The 23789-nt window shown below is 39.5% G+C and overlaps 1 protein-coding gene across 1 annotated transcript in view; it reads right to left on the reverse strand.

Moving 5' to 3' along the window:
• CNTNAP2 (contactin associated protein 2) overlaps positions 1 to 23789 on the reverse strand; it is a 1523154-nt gene that overhangs the window by 443086 nt on the left and 1056279 nt on the right. The window lies entirely within an intron of this gene.

The raw sequence follows: 23789 nt of genomic DNA on the forward strand, positions 1-23789 counted from the left end.
TATATAACAAGGGATTTAAAAGCATAAATCAAAGAGATCAGATAAACTCTGACAATTTTATAGCCTGCTTTTCACATTTTGTTATGGAAGTAAAAAAGCATTTTTGTTCTATTCTTATTATGAACTCACTAAATATTTTAAGTCCTAATCTCTGAAGTCTGTGGTTTTGATGCTGTGCTTCATGACGCACTGGAGGTTTCATTCTTTAACATCCACTGTTGAGGGTTAGGGGAAGGCAATGCATGTAGTAGGTGGAGCTCTTAACTGCTCCCTCCCTTTGCCCCCAAATGCTCCATTTTAATCTCTTTTCATATTAGACTTTCAACTAGGATTTCACTTGAAGAAGGTATACCCCGCTCATAGGACATTTGCATCTGATTTAAATTTCAAGTTGAGGATAATTAAATTTATTTGTTCTCACAATTTCACCACTCCTAAATACTTCCATGTGCTATTTAACATTTTTTTCATCACTAAAATTCGCTCAATCTGAAAAGGCTACCTACTGTATGATTCCAACATTCTGGAAAAGGCAAAACTATGGAGGCAGCAAAAGGATCAGTGGTTGACAGGAGTTGGGGGTAAGGAAGGATGAATTGGCAGAGCACAGATGATTTTTAGGCAGTGAAAATGTTCTGTATAATACTATGATGGTGGATACATGTCGTTATACATTTATCCACACTCATTGGATGTACAAAATTAAGACTGAACCTAATGTAGACTCTGAACTTTGGGTGATAATGATGTGTCAGTGTAGGTTCATCAAACATACCGCTCCGGTGGGGAAGCTGATGGTGGGGGGAGGCTCTGTGGGGTGGTTGGGGTTTATAGGAATGCCTGTACTTTCTACTCAATTTGCTGTGAACCCAAAACTACTCTAAAAACTGTTAAAAAATGAAATTAGCTTATTTGTAGTATTATGTTAAGTATATATCTGCACAATTAACTTCTTAGAATTTCTTATATTTCCAAAAGGGTGCAGAGAAAGTGGTTTCCTAAGACAGAATCTACTCCTGGTGAAGACGCTGTGAAGATTGCTGAAATAAGAACAAAGGATTTAGACTATTACATAAACTTAGTTGATAAAGCAGTGGCAGGGTCTGAGAGAACTGACTCCAATTTTGAAAGGAGTTTTATTGTGGATAAAATGTTATCAAACAGCATTGCATGCTACAGAGAAATCGTTCTTGAAAGGAAGAGTCAATCGATGTGGCAGACCTCACTGGTGTCTTATTTTAAGAAATTGTCACGGCCGCCCCAGCCCTGAGCAACCACCACCCTGATCAGTCAGCAGCCGTCCAGATGGAGGTAAGACCCTCCACCAGCAATAAGGTTACAACTCATTGAAGGCTCACATGATGGCTACAATTTTTTAGCAATAAAGTAATCTTAATTAAGGTATGTAATTAAAAAAAATACCATGCTATTGCACACTTAATAGAATACAGTATAGTGTAAACATAATTTTTGCAGGCACTGGGAAACCAAAAAAATTGTGTGACTTGCTTTACTGTGATATTTGCTTGATTGTGGTGGTCTGGAACTGACCCCTCCATATCTCTGAGGTCTGTCTGTCCTCATAACTAGGGGCTGCAGGAAAGAACTTACGGCAGGAGCTGAAGCCGTATTGTTCAAAACAGCAGAATCATATATATTTTTACACTCACTAAAATAATAACGTTGGCACATTGAGGATAAAACATTAATGCAATTTTGTGTACCTTAAGGTAGTTTAATAATAGTTTGGAATTGAATGGTGCATTTTGATTTACTTTGCCTATCCTTTCTAGAAACTTCTTTGGATCTTCCTTATCAGTCCCAGGTTCCAAACATATTCTGTTTTTTTCTGATCTGAGAGGCTTGGACAACTCTCCCTCTGTCGACCTTCGTTGGCCACATTACACACAGCTCAGTTCCCATACGCGGCACACAAGTGTCCCTTAGCGCACGAGACCCCAGTCTCAGGCTGTGGTTACTTCGTTCATCTTTCTCAAAGATCTACTGCTGCACCTGGATTTCCTCTCTACTAAATCTTCTCTATTTTCAGCTCTCTGACCCATTGCTCTAGTTCCCCTTTCTCTCCAGAGGAAGTCTGCATAATGGTGCAGATCTTGGGCTCCAACATTAGACTACCTCTGTTTATCCCATTCACTGCTTATTAATTGTCTTGGGCAAGTTAATCAACCTCTCAAAGCCTTGGTTTCCTTACTTACAAACTTGACCTAAAAATGTTAATTGCTTTATAGGATTGTTGCAAGGATTACGTGAAGAAATGCAGATTAAGTACTTAGACTGGGCCCTCAGCATTTGGGAAGCCCTCAGTAACCGCCTAGAGCTGTCCAACACGGCAGACATGCACTGGCTCAGGAGCCAGCCTTGCTGGAGGGATTAGTTTCCTGTGGCCGCTGTAACCAAGTACCATTAACTGGATGGTAAAACCACAGAAATCTCTGCCTTTGTTCTCTTCTCTGTGTGTGTCTGCCTCTGTGTCTCTTCTTCTCCTCTTACAAGGACACCAGTCATATTAAATCAGGGTCAACCCTAACGACCTCATCTTAACCTGATTACATCTGCAAAGACCCTATGTCCGAATAAGATCACACTCACACGTACCGGGGTTAGGACTTTAACACATCTTTTTAGGACACACAATTCAACCCCTAACACTAGGGAAGGGACCCTGGCACTGGACAGTGGCCACCTTCTCTCCCTCTTTCCCTCCTTCCTAACTGTCCTTCCTCTTATCCTAAGTTGTTTCTCATTTAGAACACCTGTCAAATCCCCTGACCTCATTTCCCACATTCTAGTGTTCCAGTATCAGATATAACACTTCAGGTGTGGTCCACTGATGCTTGCTGTAGAGTCCTGTATTTGGACCCCTGACTAAGGTGATATTAGGAGTATTTTGTTTTGTTGTGTATTTCCGTAGGCACATCATACTGATGCCTCATGTTGAGCTTGGAATAAATTATACCAAGCTGATCTTTTTAACCCCTTCTTTACTAACCACTCATAACCATTTCTCATGATGCTTCAGCCTATTTTTCTTTTTCTGAAATCAGTCTTGAGAGAGTTAATACTGATGAACATGGCCTGAATTGATCCTAGAATTGGAATGGATGGGCAGTCACAGGAAATACTATGTGTAGTTTGAGTGGCTTCTAGACTTCGCAGCCTGGACCAAGCATCCTGGGGCAAACCAATGGCAGGATGGACCTGCTATGGAACATAATCCATCACTAGAAAAAAATCCAAGCTGCCATTTGCATGTTATCATATTCCCTGAAGAATTCCTTCCCCACAGTGTTCTTGAGAGTCCCTGAAAAGCCATCAGCACCTTTCTGGAAGACTAAGAGGCAGTCTGAACCTTTCAAAAGAAGCGGGAGGGAAGCTTGGGTGGTGGTCCTCCAGACCTGGGCTTGACCCTTCAGAAGGCTGCCACGTTGGTACCAGTGATCGATTTCTCTCAGTATTGACTCTGAATTACAAGCAGGGCTGGGGCACAGTCATCACAAATCCAACACATTCCTTTAGAAATGGGAAGGCTGCTCTTGACAAGAAAGATTGGCTGTTTTACATCATTGTTTTCCTTCCCCTCACTATATTCCTTCATTTATTTTCCTCTTGTCTTCATTTTCTTTTCAATATTTGTAATTGGCATTGGCATGCATATTGTAAAATGTAACAAGGATTAAATGTGATTATTTTAATGCTTTCTATACTAGAAATATATACTATGGATACTCTACAATGGGGATAATTTGTATGTGGCTAATTGGGACCTGACAGGATCATTCTTAACAATTTCCTCCAGAGGGTTTTCTTTCTCTAGAAGAGTTTACAAGTTCTCTTTGATATGCAAAATGCACACTTTAGAGGTCCACCCCTGTGTCTTAGACTTATTCTGTATTCTCATCAATGAATTCCCCTCCCATGTTTGTGTACTACCTCTGTACAGAGTGGACACTCAATAAATCTGTGTTGAATAAATCCACCTCAATCTTATTTATTTGGCCCATTGCTCCCCCTTGATTAGGCTTACAAGTTTCTGAAATTCAGAAGCCTAAGAAAATAATTACAAATATTGCATAAAAATATGAATCTTCACAAAACTCTATGTGGAGGTGATAATACTATTCTCATTTTATGGACGAGAAAACAGAGGTGAGAAAAGTTAAGTACACACGTTTCCAAAGTCATACAGCTAAGAAGCAGCAGAGGTGGCATCATCTTTTATTGTCACTGGTCCTAGCAGAGTGCATGGTGGAGACTCACTGAATAATTGGTTAAATGAATGAATGAAATAAATGACTCTCGAAAAATCTATTTTATATTGACGATTGCATCCAGGCCCTTAGGAAACAGGATAGTTTCCATGCAATGCAATAAGCTGGCCAAAATATCCCCAAATAATAATAATAGAAAATAATAGTGCTTATCATTTCCAGGCATTGTCGTAGCTATGAAACCTTACTGCTAATAGGGCTGAGGCTGTCTGGATCACGAGGAGTTTAACAGGCTGCAAATAGCAGATTGAGGCCAGATTAAGAATGGTCTGCAATGAAGGCTAATGGCCTCTGCCATAAAATGGGGCTATTACAATTGGAAATCCCATAAGGCCCATAATATCCCTCTTTAATTCATTAGTTATTATGAAAATAAGAAAATGGATAAAGCCTTCATTATCTAATCATTTCTCTGCCTGTCAATTAAAATTAAAAAAGGATGGGAGCAGGATCAGGTCTGTGGAATTGTAATGCTGAAGGGATCAAGAAGATATTGTCTTCAAGAGGGAGGAGATATGGGGATATATGTATATGTATAGCTGATTCACTTTGTTATACAGCAGAAACTAACACACCATTGTAAAGCAATTATACTCCAATAAAGATGAAAAAAAAAAAAAGACATTGTCTTAAATCTAACTTTCAGCAGGAGGCACAAGCACGAAAGCTACCTGCCTGCGCAGTGTTTCTTGAGGACCACAGCCCAGATACATAACAGGGACTCAGACACGGGCTGAATGCTTGGATATGTAAATGGATATTTGTGAGTTTTCAAAATTACTATCATCAGTGGTATAATCACTCACTTGAAGGAGATCTGATCACAGGTAAGAACAGGCAACCAATCCTCGCTGGTCCAGAGGGCCATACATGGAAGGAAGGCCCTGCATGTCCTCTGCACAGGCTTGAAGCTCCTGCATTAGCAAGCAGTGGACAGGCAGGGGAGCGTGTGTTGGCCACGAGAGTACCTTTACGGACATCCTTTTCAGTTATCTGCAAGGCTATTTTATCAGTCAACCTTGCCTCTACACCACCATGAGAGAGAGAAAAAAAGTTTTGCGGAGTTTTTTTAATGACATCAGCACAGTAGAAAGTAGACCTATTAGTATTCTATTGTTGCCATAGCAAATTACTGCAAAGTGAGTGGTTTAAAACAACAGAGAGTCATCATCTTACACTTCTGTAGATTAAAATTCCCACATGCGTCTGACTGGACTAGAATCAAAAGGTTATCGGGGCCAAGCTTCCTTCTGGAGCTTCTATGAAAGAATCCATTTTCTTACCCTTTCCAGCTTTTAGAAGATACCTACATTTCTTGGTTCATGTACCCACTCTTTCTTCTTAAAAAAATAGCAATATACCATCTCTCTGTTCCTTTTTCTGTCATCAGATTTCTTTCTGACCACAGCTGGGAAAGTTTCTCTATTTTTAATTTATTTGTATTTATTTGTATTTATTTATTTATTTATTTTGAAATCCGGTTCCTGCAATTCTGCCTTGTTTTCTTTTCTTTTCTTTTTTTAAATTGGGGTATAGCTGTTTTACAATGTTGTGTTAGTTTTTACCATACAGCAAAACGAAGTAGAGTCTCCTGTGCTATATAGCAGGTTCTTATTAGTTATCTATTTTATACATATTAGTGTATATATGTCAATTCCAATCTCCCAATTCATCCCACTCCCCCATCCCCATTTTTTCCCCACTTGGTGTCCATATGTTTGTTCTCTACATCTGTGTCTGTTTCTGCCTTGCAAACCAGTTCATCTGTACCACTTTTCTAGATTCCACATATATGCATTAATATATGATATTTGTTTTTCTCTTTCTGATTTACTTCACTCTGTATGACAGTCTCTAGGTCCAGCCACATCTCTACAAATGACCCAATTTTGCCCCTTTTATGGCTGAGTAATATTCCATTGTATATATGTACCACATCTTCTTTATCCATTCATCTGTTGATGGACATTTAGGTTGCCTCCATGACCTGGCTATTGTAAATAGTGCTGCAATGAACATTGGGGTGCATGTGTCTTTTTGAATTATGGTTTTCTCTGGGTATATGCCCAGGTGTGGGATTGGTGGATCATATGGTGACTCCATTTTTAGTTTTTTAAGGAACCTCCCCACTGTTCTCCATAGTAGCTGTATCAATTTACATTCTCACCAACAGTGCAAGAGGGTTCCCTTTTCTCCACAGCATTTTTTATTTGTAGATTTTCTTTTTTTCTTACATTTAATTTATTATTTAATTATTATAAATTTATTTATTTATTTATTTTTGGCTGTGTTGGGTCTTCATTGCTGTGCGTGGGCTTTCTCTAGTTGCGGCAAGCAGGGGCTTCTCTTGTTGCGGAGCTCGGGCTGTAGGTACGCAGGCTTCAGTAGTTGTGGCATGTGGGCTCAGTAGTTGTGGCATGCAGGCTTAGTTGCTATGTGGCATGTGGGATCTTCTCGGACCAGGGATCGAACCTGTGTTCGATCCCTGCAGTGGCAGGCAGATTCTTAACCACTGTGCCACCAGGGAAGTCCATGTTTGTAGATTTTCTGATGATGCTCAATTCTAACTGGTGTGAGGTGATACCTCATTGTAGTTTTGATTTGCATTTCTCTAATGATTAGTGATGCTGAGCATTCTTTCATGGGTTTGCTGGCCATCTGTATGACTTCTTTGGAGAAATGTCTATTTAGGTCTTCCACCCATTTTTGGATTGGGTTGTTTGTTTTTTTGATATTGAGCTGCATGAGCTGTTTATATATTTTGGAGATTAATCCTTTGTCTGTTGATATGTTTGCAAATATTTTCTCCCATTCTGAGGGTTGTCTTTTTGTCTTGTTTATAGTTTCCTTTGCTGTGCAAAAGCTTTTGAGTTTCATTAGGTCCCATTTGTTTATTTTTGTTTTTATTTCTATTACTCTAGGAGGCGGGTCAAAAAAGATCTTGCTGTGGTTTGTGTCAAAGAGTGTTCTTCCTATGTTTTTCTCTAAGAGTTTTATAGTGTCTGGTCTTACATTTAGGTCTTTAATCCATTTGGAGTTTATTTTTGTGTATGGTGTTAGGGAGTGTTCTAATTTCATTCTTTTACATGTAGCTGTCCAGTTTTCCCAGCACCACTTACTGAAGAGACTATCTGTTCTCCATTGCATATCCTTGCCCCCTTTGTCACAGATCAGTTGACCATAGGTATGTGGGTTTATCTCTGGGCTTTCTATCCTGTTCCATTGATCTATATTTCTGTTTTTGTGCCACTACCATATTGTCTTGATGACTGTAGCTTTGTAGTATAGTCTGAAGTCAGGGAGTCTGATTCCTCCAGCTCCGTTTTTTTTTCTCTCAAGATTGCTTTGGCTATTCGGGGTCTTTTGTGTCTCCATACAAATTTTAAGATTATTTGTTCTAGTTCTGCAAATATACCATTGGTAATCTGACAGGGATTGCATTGAATCTGTAGATTGCTTTGGGTAGTATAGTCATTTTCACAATATTGATTCTTCCAATCCAAGAACATGGTATATCTCTCCATCTGTTGGTATCATCTTTGATTTCTTTCATCAGTGTCTTATAGTTTTCTGAGTACAGGTCTTTTACCTCCTTAGGTAGGTTTATTCCTAGGTACTTTATTCTTTTTGTTGCAGTGGTGAATGGTATTGTTTCCTTAATTTCTTTTTCTGATCTTTCATTGTTAGTGTATAGGAATGCAAGAGATTTCTGTGCATCAATTTTGTACCCTGCAACTTTACCAGATACATTGATTAGCTCTAGTAGTTTCCTGGTGGCATCTTTAGGATTTTCTATGTATAGTATCATGTCATCTGCAAACAGTGACAGTTTTATTTCTTCTTTTTCAATTTGTATTCCTTTTATTTGTTTTTCTTCTCTGACTGCCGTGGCTAGGACTTCCAAAACTATGTTGAATAATAGTGGCGAGAGTGGACATCCTCGTCTTGTTCCTGATCTTAGAGGAAACGCTTTCAATTTTTCACCATTGAGAATGATGTTTGCTGTGGGTTTGTTGTATATGGCCTTTATTATGTTGACATAGGTTCCCTCTATGCCCACTTTCTGGAGAGTTTTTATCATAAATGGGTGTTGGATTTTGTCAAAAGCTTTTTCTGCATCTATTGAGATGATCATATGGTTTTTATCCTTCAGTTTGTTAATATGGTGTATCACATTGATTGATTTGCGTATATTGAAGAAGTCTTGCATCTCTGGGATAAATCCCACTTGACCATGGTGTATGATCCTTTTAATGTGTTGTTGGATTCTGTTTGCTAGTATTTTATGGAGGATCTTTGTATCTATATTCATCAGTGACATTGGTCTGTAATTTTCTTTTTTTGTAGTATCTTTGTTTTTGGTATCAGGGTGATGGTGTCCTCACAGAATGAGTTTGGGAGTGTTCCTTCCTCTGCAAATTTTTGGAAGAGTTTGAGAAGGATGGGTGTCAGCTCTTCTGTAAAAGTTTGACAGAATTCACCTGTGAAGCCATCTGGTCCTGGACTTTTGTTTGTTGGAAGATTTTAAATCACAGTTTCAATTTCATTACTTGTGATTGGTCTGTTCATAATTTCTATTTCTTCCTGGTTCAATCTTGGAAGGTTATAGCTTTCTACGAGTTTGTCCATTTCTTCCAGGTTGTCCATTTTATTGGCATTGAGTTGCCTGTAGTAGTCTCTTAGGATGCTTTGTATTTCTGCGTTGTCTGTTGTAACTTCTCCTTTTTCATTTCTAATTTTATTGATTTGAGTCCTCTCCCTCTTTTTCTTGATGAGTCTGGCTAAAGGTTTATCAATTTTGTTTATCTTCTCAAAGAACCAGCTTTTAGTTTTATTGATCTTTGCTATTGTTTTGTTTCTATTTCATTTATTTCTGCTCTGATCTTTATGATTTCTTTCCTTCTCTAACTTTGGGTTTTGTTTGTTCTTCTTTCTCTAGTTCCTTTAGGTGTAAGGTTAAATTGTGTATTTGAGATTTTTCTTGTTTCCTGAGGTAGGACTGTATTGCTATAAACTTCCCTCTTAGAACTGCTTTTGCTGCATCCTATAGATTCTGGATCATTGTGTTTTCATTGTCATTTGTCTCTAGGTATTTTTTGATTTCCTCTTTGATTTCTTCAGTGACCTCTAGGTTATTTAGGAACTTATTGTTTAGCCTCCATGTGTCTGTGTTTTTTACTTTTTTTTTTCCTGTAATTTATTTCTAATCTCACAGCGTTGTGGTCAGAAAGGAAGCTTAATATGATTTCAATTTTCTTAAACTTACCAAGGCTTGATTTGTGACCCAAGATGTGATCTATCCTGGAGAATATTCAGTGTGCACTTGAGAAGAAAGTGTAATCTGCTGTTTTCTCATGGAATGTCCTATAAATATCAATTAAATCTATCTGGTCTACTGTATCATTTAAAGCTTGTGTTTCTTCATTAATTTTCTTTCTTGATGATCTGTCCATTGGTGTAATTGAGGTGTTAAAGTCCCTCACTATTATTGTGTTACTGTTTATTTCCTCCTTTATAGCTGTTAACCTTTGCCTTATATATTGAGGTGCTCCTATGTTGGGTGCATAAATGCTTATAATTGTTATATCTTTTTCTTGGATTGATCCCTTGATCATTATGTAATGTCCTTCCTTGTCTCTTGTAACATTCTTTACTTTAAAGTCTACTTTATCTGATATGAGTATTGCTACTCCAGCTTTCTTTTGATTTCCATTTGCATGGAATATCATTTTTTCATCCCCTCTCTTTCAGTCTGTATATGTCCCTAGGTTTGAATTGGGTCTCTTGTAGACGGCATATATACGGGTCTTATTATATCCATTCAGCCTGTCTGTGTCTTTTGGTTGGAGCATTTAATCCATTCACATTTAAGGTAATTATTGATATGTATGTTCCTATTACCATTTTCTTAATTGTTTTGGGTTTGTTTTTGTAGGTCCTTTTCTTCTCTTGTGTGTCCCTCTTAGAGAAGTTCCTTTAACATTTGTTGTAAAGCTCGTTTGGTGGTGCTGAATTCTCTTAGCTTTTGCTTCTTTATAAAATTTTTGATTTTTCTGTTGAATCTGAATGAGATCCTTGCTAGGTAGAGTAATCTTGGTTGTAGGTTCTTCCCTTTCATCACTTTAAATACATGGTGCCACTCCCTTCTGGCCTGTAGAGTTTCTGCTGAGAAATTAGCTGTTAACCTTATGGGAGTGCCCTTGTATGTTATTTGTCGTTTCTCCCTTGTTGCTTTCAATAATTTTTCTTTGTCTTTAATTTTTGTCAGTTTGATTACTATTTGTCTTGATGTGTTTCTCCTTGGGTTTATGCTGCCTGGGACTCTCTGTGCTTCCTGGACTTCGGTGGCTATTTTCTTTCCCATGTTAGGGAAGTTTTTGACTATAATCTCTTCAAATATTTTCTCGGATTCTTTCTCTCTCTCTTCTCCTTCTGGGACCCCTATTATGTGAATGTTGGTACGTTTAATGTTGTCCCAGAGGTCTCTCAGGCTGTCTACACTTCTTTTCATCCTTTTTTCTTTATTTTGTTCTGTGGCAGTGAATTCCATCATTCTGTCTTCCAGGTCACTTACCCGTTCTTCTGCCTCAGTTATTCTGCTGTTGATTCCTTCTAGTGTATTTTTTATTTCAGTTATTGTATTGTTCATCTTTGTTTGTTTGTTCTTTAATTCTTCTAGGTGTTTGTTAAACAGTTCTTGCATCTTCTCGATCTTTGCCTCCATTCTTTTTCTGAGGTCCTGGATCATCTTCACTATCATTATTCTGAATTCTTTTTCCGGAAGGTTGCCTATCTCCATTTTCATTTACTTGTTTTTCTGGGGTTTTATCTTGTTCCTTCATCTGGGACATAGTCTTCTGCCTTTACATTTTGTCTTTCTTTCTGTGATTGTGGTTTTCGTTCCATAGGCTGAAGGACTGTAGTTCTTCTTGCTTCTGCTGTCTGCCCTCTGGTGGATGAGGCTATCTATAGTTTCTCTATTTTTAAAGACTCATGATTAGATTGGGCTCACCTTGATAATCCAGGATAATCTCCCATCTCAAGGCTTCTACCATTAATTACATTCTGCAAAGTCCCTTCTGCCACATAGGGTAACATTTTCACAGGGTCTGGGAAGGAGGATGTGAATATCTTTGAGGACCATTATCCTGCCTACCTCTCTAGCCTACGGTAAAGGTACACCCTTCTCAGTGCTGACAAAGATAGGAGGCAAAGTATTAACATCCATGCTCATTTCCTCAAATTTTCCAATCATCCTCTATTTCCATCTTGATCATTTATCTCCCTGCATATAGAGTAACTTATTTTGTGTTAATGTCAGGCATTAATCTAGCCTAACACAATTAGCATGCTTCCAAAAAAATTAATGCAGTATCATACATCACATATAGTAAGGTAGTATGTATATTTAACATATATATGTGTGTGTACATGTGTGTGTAAGTATAGATAAACATATTAGTAGACACATATGATTAGCATTTTCAAAACTCTCTTGGCCGAATTACCTTACTATTTAGTACAAAATAACTTTCCAATTTTTGCTGTGCACAGTAAAAAATATCTACAAGGACAAAAGTATCGGTGTGTGTCTCTGTGTGTGTTTACGGCTCATAACAAAAAGATAGTTTTCAAACACTAAAGAAAACCCCTAAATCTCTAAAGCAGGGGTCCCCAACCCTCAAGGCATGTACTGGTACCAGTCTGCAGCCTGTTAGGAACTGGGCCGCACAGCAGCAGGTGTGTGGCAGGCGAGCGAGTGAAGCTTCATCTGCCGCTCCCATCGCCTGCATTACTGCCTGAACCATCCCCCCACCCCTCGTCCATGGAAAAATTATCTTCCACAAAACCGGTCCCTGGTGCCAAAAAAGTTGGGGACCGCTGCTCTAAAGGGCTACAAATTTGATTCAAATTGCAAATAGTTACTGAGTAGCTGCTAAGTGGTAGGCACGAAGGGTTTACAAACACAAATGAGGCATGCTTGGTGTTTGGCATCATGAATCTTACCATTTGAGAGAGAAGACAGATATAGAGGCAAAGAATTACAGTTAAGGTACAATATAACTTTATAATAAATGTAATTTGCTTTGGGAATGTGGGGAGGCAAGTTTTTAATTCATGAGCTGTTGCTAGACATTGGGGGTGTGGGCAAAGTGAGGGAGACTTCCTCGAGCTGGTCTTCACTGGAGAATGATGTTTAATTGGCAGGAGTGTGATGGGATAGTTCAGGTGCAGACAGAAGGGCCAGAAATGAGAAAGTAAACATGTTTTCAGAATGTCCATGATGTAGAGTGAGGAAAAGCTGAGAAGGTAAAAGGAGGAGAGACTTCGGAACTCTAAATAGTAACTGAAGGAGTGTGGATTTAACCATGAAGCTAACGGGGAGCCCTTGAAGGTGTGTGAACATGATTATTAGCAGAGCTCTTTTGAAGAATTAACTGTTGGAACAGAAACTGTTAGTTGCCTCCTAATGCTCATTTCCCCCTTCTTCTTTGGTAACAGAACCCTCATTTTTAGGGAGGCACATTCATGCCCAGTTAAAGGCTACAAAACTCAGCCATCTTTGCAGCTAGATGTGGTCATGCAGCTAACGATATGTAAATAAAAGTATGTATGGAAAGGCATTTTCAGAGAGAGAAGTCATGCTTTCTTTTTCCCCTTCTCTACCTTCCACCTGCAATGTGAATGTGATGGCTGCAGCTCTAGAAGCCTTACTGGATCCTGATGATGTGGTCAAACCCTAAGAATGCCAGAGAAGATTGTTGGGAGGAGCATGGGCTTCTCTCACACAAAAAGGAAATTGAAATAAGCTTTCATCTTGTTTAAGCCACCCTTCAATCCTCCCTCCCTCCCTCCCTCCTTCCTTCTTTCTTTATTTAGTGCAGGTCAACCTAACCTGAAATCAGTGGTTCTCAACTCTGGTGACACACTTGAAACCACAAGAGTTTGCAGAAAATCCAGGGTAACCAGACCTGATCCCCAAAGATATTGATTTAATTATTCTGAGGCAGGGCCTGATGATCAGCACTTTTAATGGTTCCTGGGGGATTCTAATTTATGTGAAGCCATACAGTCATAATGACAGTTATGAAGTTGTAGGATGGGGGGAGAGTCAAGGTTGGAAGTTATTTTGGAAGGTTGTTGCGATACTGCTCCGAACTTAAGATTTAGAACAAAGAGAAAAGCTGTAGTAACAGAGGGTCGGGTATCTGTGAAGGACCCAGGAGAGGTGGTTGGCATGATAAGGAAAAGTGTGATGATGACTTTCGGGTGTAATGGATTTGATCTTTCAGTGGGATACAGACTAAAGAAACAAATAGGCTTCAGCATGTGTGGATTCCCCATGACCCACACTGATAACATGCCTCACAACGGCTTCGTCGGCACTTTGCTTTCAGCTTAGTGACACGCCTTTTAATTCGATCTTTTTCTCATGACTGATTTTAGGGCAATTTTTTCCCCAGAAAATATAATAATAGATCTCCCTCTTTTTAAAGCATTTTGGAGAGAGGGATGCTGACGGAAAATGAACTTTCTTATAAATCTCTCTTGGATCTTAGCTCTGTTTTTCTCAAGATCACTAAATAAGCTATTCTGTTCAAGTCCATTTAGCATTCTTTTGTTAGTTGTGCCTATTTCGGGAACCCACCGCATGCTCTGAACATTTGACAGGTTCACACCTGATTAATCTCTCTCCCTTTCCTGTCATCAATATTATTTAGGGTCACTGGTCAAACCATATTGACACTTGGCTGACATCGTCTCCGGAGCCCAATTACCTATCTGTCATGATACAATCCACGAGGTGACAGGAGAATACTATGCTATGCCAAGCAAGTTGGCACCAAAGTGTCCCTGAGACAGAAAATAATAGATCATTTTTATGCTTTTTCTGCAAACTAAGAGAGACATTTCCCTGTCCCCATTGCCAGTAGGTCTTTTAAGTCACAGGGCTGCTTTGTATCTTGAGGTATCCAGCACCTGCTAGATGAGCCTGGCGGATGTTTCCTATTTCACATCCTGAGGTGGATTCCTAATGAAAGAGCAGAAACCCTTGCCTTGGGCTCTTAGCCCTGACCCACATATTGAAAAGTAGTTAGGCTTCTAAATGAGTTTACCTGCTAGATTTTTGAGGAATATCCTATTTAGATGCAACTTTACAGTAGAGGAAATCTGGCCAGTGAACTTCAGAAAAGTAAGTATAAGTAATAAAATACCCAGGGTGTAGAACCTTTCTTAAATTCATTCTGGCAATGCTCTGATACTGAAACACATGCTTTGGGGCTAAACAGCATTAAAATAAAAGTTTCCTTTTTCTTTCTTCTACTTTCTAAAATAATTTTCTTTTAACAAAGTTTAATTTAATGAAGATGGCCTTCATTACATCAAAAGGGCATCTCCATTTATGTATCTAAAAAGGAAATATATCGATAGCTACTCATTTTAGTATTTTATTTTATATGCGCATACACATTTATTTGAATATCAACTATTGTTTTGGTCTGTTTAGCAACCAGAAGAGTGTTACTCATAAGTGATATCAGTGCTCCTCATAATATCACATTCCTATAATATCCACAAAGAAGACTACTGAGTATCGGGATGTAAGCAATTATTATCAAAAGCAGGATCCCAGAGATTAAAAGCACAAATAGCTGTTTCACAGAATTCAGATCAATGAGAAAAAACATATTTTGCAGTAAGGCTAATGGCATGGACGTTCTTGCTTTCACTGTGCTAAATAGGAGAGGAGAATCTTTCAGTTTGCCTAGACACTCGTTCGAGTATTGGGGCTGGTGGAATCAAGAGCAGGGATGCCATTTTGTTGTTGAAAATTATTCTTCTGTTTTTTAAAAAGAAAACAATTTACTATTGTTTCATTATGAAACAGGGTGCCTGTGGGGTCCCTACTTTTAATTTTAGTTTTTTAAACTACTTTAAAACATTTTAATTGAACAGGTTAAATACGATTATGGCAAAAAAATCAAAGAGTAAATTTAAGATGTAGTATGGCTAAAGACAAGTCTTCTATAAGTCCCCACATCCTTAGTCTACAATAGTTTTTATTGTATAGTTTCCAGAAATTGTCTATGTATGTATAAGGGTTATGGATCTCTATGCATTTTTTAAAAACCAGACTCATCTCATACATGGTGTTCTTCAACTTGCTTTTTGCCCTTTCATCTGGGCATCTTTCTATGCAAGTGTCTGTGCATCTATCGCCTTCCTTTAACAGCCTAAATACAGTGTAATTGTCTAAAACTCTGTTAATACACATTTCTATTAGGGTTTGTTTTGTTTGGGCTGCTACAAAAAAGTGGAAAATAAAATCTCAGTATTTATATTTGTTCGTATTCATATAAGAACGTAAATGCCAGACAGTGAAAAGTTCAGTCAAAGAATTGATACATGAAAGTTTTGACAGCAATTTCCAAATTTCCCTTAAAGGTGGCTTCCTTGACTTCTCTTCCTTCATGAAGAGAGATCATGAAATGAAACTGGACTGATGTTGTCATTGCACATTGTGGGTCAGACTACTGGCCCAGAGGTGGTATCACCTAGGACTGAAATGTAGATTTGGGAAAATATACCCACCATGATGGCCTGTTCCGGCCAGTGATAGACTCAGCTCTTTGTTGTAAACTGTTTTAAGCTGAGAATTTTCTCCTGAAAGGGAATTACTGTTTGTACCATCCATCAGCCTGAGAAACAAATGTTCCTCCTCTAGGAACTGAGGTAGGGCTTGGGGTGGGGAGGAAGGACTTCCTCCCCCTGTGGGTTCTCAAGGAGGTTCCAGCCTAGATGCTCATGCTCAGGGCTGCCCCAGCAGGATCATTAGTGAGAGCGGGCTGGAGATCCAGGGGAAGGATCGCTGGGAGCCAGGCAGGGCCTCGGGGATCAGAGTGCTGCTGGTGGTCTCTGACAGCGGTCACTTCAGGCAGAAGTGGTACATTTCTCTCGGCGTCAGACTTCTCTAAGTCCCAGCCCCTCAGTAAGGTCTCACTGAAAGACACAGTGGGGTTTCCACATCTGTCGCCTATAAGAGCATTAGCGATAGTCACAGACTGAGACAGCCGTCACCAGCAGCACAAGAATCTCACGAGGCGGCACCAGGGCACTCAGGCACGACGGCCAGAGTGGAAGGCAGAGAGAAGTTGTTGGTGAACACCTATGGGCTGTATCTCGGGACAATCACGACCTAACTCAGCGTGTATTTATTGGATGTAGTCAAAACAATTACAATAAATGTTAGGGGAGCATTTACTAGTGAAATACAGATGTGCATTCTCACTTAGGAGTATCCTCTCATTTAAACTTCACATCCATCACACAAGGTAGGCATTATTACTGTTTCAATTTTTTTTCTAAGGAAATAGTCACAGAGCACTTTTGTAACTTGTTCAAGGTCGCTGAGCTAGCAAGCAACAGAACTAGGATTCAAAACAAGGTTACATTTAGAAAATAATTTGAACCAAAAAACCAAGTAAGGAACACCACAGTGGTGAGTAAAAGTAGATAATAAAATTGAAATCCTACACTCATGTTCATAGCAGCATTATTCATAATCGCTGAGATGTGGAAGCAACCCAAGTGTCTATTGACAGATGAATGGATAAAATGTGGTGTACACATACCATGAAATATTATTCAGCCTTAAAGAGGAAGGAGATTCTGACACATGCTACAACACAGAAGAACTTTGAGGACATTACGCTAAGTGAAATAAGCCAACCACAAAAAGACTGTATGATTCCATTTATATGAGGCACCAGAGCAGTCAAATTCATAGAGACAGAAAATAGAATGGTAGTTACCAGGTACTTGGGGGAGGGAGAGATTGGGAGTTATTGTTTAACTAGTAGAGAGTTTCAGTTTTGCAAGATGAAAAGAGTCCCAGAGATGGATTGTGGTGATGGTTGCACAACAAAATGAATACTTAATACCACTGAACTACATATACTTAAAAAAATTGGTAAGACAGTAAATTTTTTATGTGTATTTTATAACAATTTTAAAAATTGGAAAAAATGAAATCATACTGTATATAGTACATGTGTTGAAACTTTTACAGAGTAATATTTGAGCTTGAATCTGGAGTTTGCCTGTCCTGGGCTTGAATCTCAGCTCTATGACTTGTTAGCTGTGTGACCTTGGGGAAGTAACTTAACCTCTCTGGGGCTTCATTTCCTCATCTGCAAAATGAGGAAAAACAGCACCTTCATCATTGGGTCAATGTGATGTTTAAATGACATGATACATTTAAGCTCTTGAACAATATTTGGCACATAATTAACACTCAAAATGTTCACTATTATTATTATTTGAACATGATGGGTGAGAATGCACATATAAATATTTCATTTTGAGTAAAACTGAACATGTTTCACAGAAAAATGTTATTGAGAAGATTAGATGAAATTAAAACAATGAAAAAATATAGGGTGATTACTTTTAAAAATATTCCAAATATTTTGCTGTTAGTAGTTGGATAGTAAGCTGAGCCAATCAAAAGTTAAGATTCTGGGTTTGAAACAGTGAAGAGGTTCTGCTGCCTGTAAACACTGTCATGGATTATTTCTGGCCCAGGAAGAAAAGCTCCACAGACACGCCAATTCCATTCAGGGTCTATGGCATAGGGCACTACCGGTTAGTATGTGACTGGCCTTTCTACTATTGAGGTGGGAACCGATTACTAATTATAACACAAAGACTGTGCTAATGGGTTTTCACCTCACTTGTTTCCTCCCATGTGTGTGCCCATCTTGGCCAGGACACAACTATCCAGAACCTCTACACGCACACGCAAGAAGGTACTGCAGCGATGAACGGCACACCTTCGCTGGTAATTCCATTTTGGAATTGCTAATTTCAGATGTGATGGTTTAGCTCATGGAGTCGGGCTCTCAGAGACCAGGAATTACCCAGTGGTGGGCACTTAGCTGAGACCGAGGCTCACTTAAGTAGGATTCTGGCACTGTAGGTGGGAATATTTACTATTGCTGTGAAGAGTAAATCAGAAATGTTAAATTACATTCAATCTCAGAAATAACTGTGCAGAATTTCTCAGGGCAAAGAAAATCAGGCAATTATTGAGGTGCTTATAGTTCTCACAGCCCACTGCCACTTTGCTGTGAGACACAATCACACTTGGAGCTACAATCTAATTTATCTCAGCTCCATTTTTGTGTATTTTACTCTAGTAAATAAGAAAAAATGCTTAATCTAAGTTTTAGAGTTCTTTAAAAAAAGAACATATAATACGTTGTCTATTGTTTAAGCTTTATATTTAAAACTTACATATAACTAGTGAAAACATTAAATTCATAAATCATTAAAAAGATAAAAACAAGAGTAGTCTTCCTAGATCATGATGTTGTAGAAAAACACTGGACTAGAAGTTTGGAAATCTGGGTCTTAGTCTTCTCTCCACTTCTCATTTCCAATGTAAGTTTAGAAAGTAATTAAAATTTTCCTGGGCCCCAATTTATGTATCTGAACTTTAAGAAATTTTTAATGATTCCAGCAATCCCACTCCTGGGCAAATACCCAGACAAAACTATAATTTGAAAAGATACATGCACCCCTTTGTTCATAGCAGCACTATTCACAATAGCCAAGACATGGAAATAACCTAAATGTCCATAGATAGATGAATGGATAAAGAAGATGTGGTACATATATACAATGGAATATTACTCAGCCATAAAAAGAATGAAATAATGCCATTTGTAGCAACATGGATGGACCTGGAGATTATCATACTAAGTGAAGTAAGTCAGAAAGAGAAAGACAAATACCATATGATATCATTCATGTGTGGAATCTAAAATACGACACAAATCAACATGTCTAAGAAACAGACTCACAGACATAGAGAACAGACTTGTGGTTGCCAAGGGGGAGGTGGGGTGGGGGAGGGATGGATTGGGAGTTCGGGGTTAGCAGAGGCAAACTATTATATACAGGATGGATAAACAACAAGGTCCTATTGTATAGCACAGGAAACTATATTCAATATCCTGTGACAAAACAACGGAAAAGAATATGAAAAAGAATATATGTATATGTATATGTATAACTGAGTCGCTTTGCTGTATGGAAGAAATTAACACAACATTGTAAATCAACTATACTTCAATAAAATAAAGAAAATAAATTTTTTAAGATTTTAGCTGCAGTTCCATTCAACATTCAAGTAATAAAAATATACACTACTGCAATTTTAAACACTCATTTATGACAGCACTTTACCAGACCTTTACGTGAATTGGGAAGCACTATCTATATTTTGCTGGTATGAAAGCTTAGAGACGTGAAATGCCCACTTAGGTCACGTAAAGAGGAAACGGCGTAGGAGGAAACTTTGCACCCACTCGTCTCAGCCCAGTTTAACCAAATGATTCTCTGTGACTGAGGTAAGATGATTGGAAGAAGTAACTTTCTTAGCTGGAGTCTGGAAGCATGAGATTCAGTAGAACCTCTATTTTTACTTTTCCATCACAACAAATGTGGTTTCACATATGCGAATTTCGCTTGGGTGTAGGCACTAGAGTTTCCTTTTTCTGAGTCTCTCAGCTGTCCTCTGTGGCAGGACGAAAAGAACTGGATACCAGTGACCGTGGAGCACACACTCCGGGTAGCCTGGGCAATGCACTGGCTGGAAGTGCTCCCCAGCTCTCTCCGTCAGGGAGGCTGCACTCAAGTCAGCTTCCTGCAGGGGCCCTGGCTTCCTTCCTGTTCCTGCGGGACCACCAGACAATGCAGTAAACAGCTGGCCCTATGCCCAGCTGGCCTGGTGCCCCTCAGAATCTGATTCCTCCACTGACAAAATTGCTCTCACTCTTGCCCTATGAGAAGAGAGAGAAGCCAGGGGTTCTTTGGAACACTGCTCAGCACAAGAGCCTGGTCCCAGCATCTCTCTCTGAGGGTTCATAGGGTTGGTGGACCTGGACCTTCTCTTCTCTTGATGGTCTCTGATTTGTCAGTTTCTCTGATAAAGCCTGCTCCGCGTCACTGCCACGTGCTATTCTAGAATTCGACTTGAGCCCTGTGACACAGCAGGTCGAGAACGCAAAGGGACCTCTTTCCACAGTCTGCTTTCATTTCTTAAGATTCATTTGGAGCCATTAAGAATTGCAGTGAGAATTACATAATTAAGAATTGCAAACAGCTATGTATCCGCACTGTGCAATTCACAGAATATTTTCCTATTCCACATTCTATTTAACTCTCACAAAAATCTACCAGTCAAGATTTATTTTTATCATACAGACGACAAATCTAAGTTTCAGACTAGTTAAAAACCTGCCCCCAAAGTGGCAAATCTTGGCCTGGATGTAAAGTCTTCTGTATCCAAGTCCAGGTCTCTCTCTACTGCTCCTGGGAACTTTGGAACACACCTCCAGAAACGAACCAACCATTCTAAGATATTGAAAGCATCCACAGAACAGGTCTTTGCCAGGTGCTGGTGAATTCAAAGCCCCATAAGACATCACCAAAAACTTCTTTTCTTGTGCCAAATAGGGAAGATCATTTTAATAGCTATTTATTGTTAACATATTTATTATACTTTTCAGTTTGCTCAAAATATAGTGCCCCTATCATGAGACATTACACAAACTTCATAGAAGCGAATGGGTGAGGATGTCTTAGCTGCTACTCAGCTGGAAGGGAACAAGACATCAGCACTGTCCAAGTCCCCAAGCAACTGTGAGAAGTTATACTCCAATCAAGAGCTTGCTAGACGGGCGTGTCTGTGAGTGAGGCTGAACAGATCTGTCTTCCCATCTGTGATTTGAATTCAGGTGTGTTCTTGGAAGTACACTGCTCTGAAGCCTGTATGTTTTATCAGTAATCCCATTAATGGTGCCCCTCTGGGTTTAGACATGGTGTTACGCTGGAGCCTCAAATTTAATATTTTCAAAGCTGAACTCATCACCTACCCCCTCAAATTGTTATTTCTTAGCCTGATAAGGAATTTAACCATTTCTAGGTGCCCAGTGGGGAGCCTACCCAGACTCCTCTCTTTCTTCTCACATAGTCATAACTATCAAGTGCTGTAGGTACCACTTCCCAAATATCTTACATATATTCCTTTTTCCATGGTCTTGCCCTTGATGCCTTTCTTTTTATATATATATATACATATATATGTATATATATATGTGTATATTTATATTTATTTATTTATTTATTTATTTATGGCTGCGCCGGGTGGCACATGGGATCTTTGTTGCGGCATGTGGGATCTTTTAGTTGTGGCATGCAGACTTCTTAGTTGCAGCATGCAGACTTCTTACTTGTGGCATGTGAACTCTTAGTTGTGGCATGCATGCGGGATCTAGTTCCCTGACCAGGGATTGAACCCAGGCCCCTGCACTGGGAGCGTGAAGTCTTACTCACTGGACCACCAGCGATGCCTTTCAAGGACTATCTTGACATCCTTTGCTGACTGTTTTCCTCCCCTCCCGCCACCGTCCCTATCAAGGTTTCCTCCACGGGGCTCACTGCCAATAAATCCAAACTCCTACCACTCCCTGAAAAGAACGGCAGCTCTAATGTTATCCTGCCCAGGGGCTCAGCCTTACTGTGCTTTCTCCCTTCTCCACGTCACATTCCAGATCTACTGCACTGACAGTTCCCCAAACTGGCTGTCCTTACTCAGCTTCTCCTCCAAGTCAATCATGCAAGGAAGCATGTGCCTGGCAAACTCTTACTTCTCTCTCAAGCATCCCTGTCTTGTAAGGACTTTCCTAACTCCTCCCAACTCTCCCTCAGTTGGCCTTTAAATTTTCTTGCACTGGTTTTGGTGTATCCTGCAGTGTCTTCTTCAGAGCACTGATTGTTTTATGTCATCTATTTGTGTGTGTGGTTTTTTCCTAACTAGGTTTTGAGTACCTTGAGGACGAAGAGCATGTTCTATTTGTCACTGTATCCCCAGCACTTGGAATGACGGCTGACAAAAATGAATTTCACTTGGATTCACACACAAGATTTCCCTTTTCCTTCTGAATATGTCGACTCTCTTCTGTGGTAGTACAAAAAGAACTGAACAGTCTGGGTTCCCTGGACAATGGAACATCTGGGACAGTGCTCTCATTTCTGGCCAGGGAGGCTGCACTCAAAGTCTGCTTCCCAAAGGGGGTGTGAGTCAAAGCTGAACAGAGAAATGAATCTGAGAGAGCCCACGGAACTTGCTGAAGGACCCACAACTAGTAAGAAGCGACAGGAATGTAAGTCAGGGCAGGGGTTCTTGTTATTGCCATTCTCTGTTTTATTCCCAGTACCTAGAAGACTCCCTGGCACATTAGAGCTCCATCGATATTTGTTGAGTAAATGACTGACAGAATGAAGGACTGACTGACTGACTGACTGAAAAGTTATCTTCAAAGCCCAGGTCCTTCTGACTTCATTCTCCTGACTTCTAGTTTTTGTACTGGGTATGAATGTGTGTGTGTGTGTGTGCGTGCGTGTAGATACACCTTTCAAACAAAATTAAAAAGTGAATATCATGATTTCCTCTTTATGATAAAACACAATTAAAGAATAATGATAACTATTTATACACACACACACACACACACACACAAATTCTAGGCCACTGAAACGTTCAGCCTTGGTAATTCATTTCATTTACTAAAAGAAAAATGGCTTTTGGAAAATAAGTATCCAACCTGACAATCATATAACTTTACATTCAGAATTAGTTTTCAGTAAACTGGTAGGATGACCTTGTCTTGTAAATTGCCCCAAATAGTGTAAAACAGAGGCGACAATAGTACATTGTGGTTGGTCACGTGAGGAAATGCAGGACTTTGCTCTCTGCTGCCGCCCAGAGGCGGGAATGTAGCACAGCCGGCCTCTCCACGTGTCAGAAAACCGGAAGCAGGTGCGGGATGTGTGCGTCTGGGAAGAACCGCACTCAAGTTTATATTCTTCCTCTCCAACTTCTGGGGCCTTTTTCTTACGCAATGACAGCTGATTTATCTTTATCTATTACTGACACAGAACCAGCCATTCACCGTGAAGCAGGACAAAAGCCAGTAGAGGGATGAAAGAAACCCAAAATAGATCTTCCTTGAACTGATTTGTATCAGAGTTATGAACAGTTCAATGCATAAAAGAAAAGTAGACCAGTAAGCACTGTTGCTGAAACCGAGAGCAAAGCACAATTTTTTCCCTTTCTTGGTCCCCCTCTGTCTTTTTCTTTTTTCTTTTCTTTTTTCTCATCCAGCTACTCAAAGCAAACATTGCAGGAGGTGGAAGCACGCACCACAGGAGGCTGTTTGCAGAGACCGCTCTCACACGCCTGCACACGGGCTCCCTGCCCGCGGCCACCCCCTCTATTGTCACAAAGCACATTTTATAATGCAAATCACTGTCTACTACATGGCTCATTATTTCCCTCTCTGAATAAAATATGAACACATCAATTATGTGTTCTTCTATTCTAAATGCCTACCCTTGTAGCACTGACCTCTTTCCGCTTTTATATTTTTC

Source organism: Balaenoptera acutorostrata, chromosome 7, assembly GCF_949987535.1.
Source record: "Balaenoptera acutorostrata chromosome 7, mBalAcu1.1, whole genome shotgun sequence".
Classification (NCBI taxonomy): Eukaryota; Metazoa; Chordata; class Mammalia; order Artiodactyla; family Balaenopteridae; genus Balaenoptera; species Balaenoptera acutorostrata.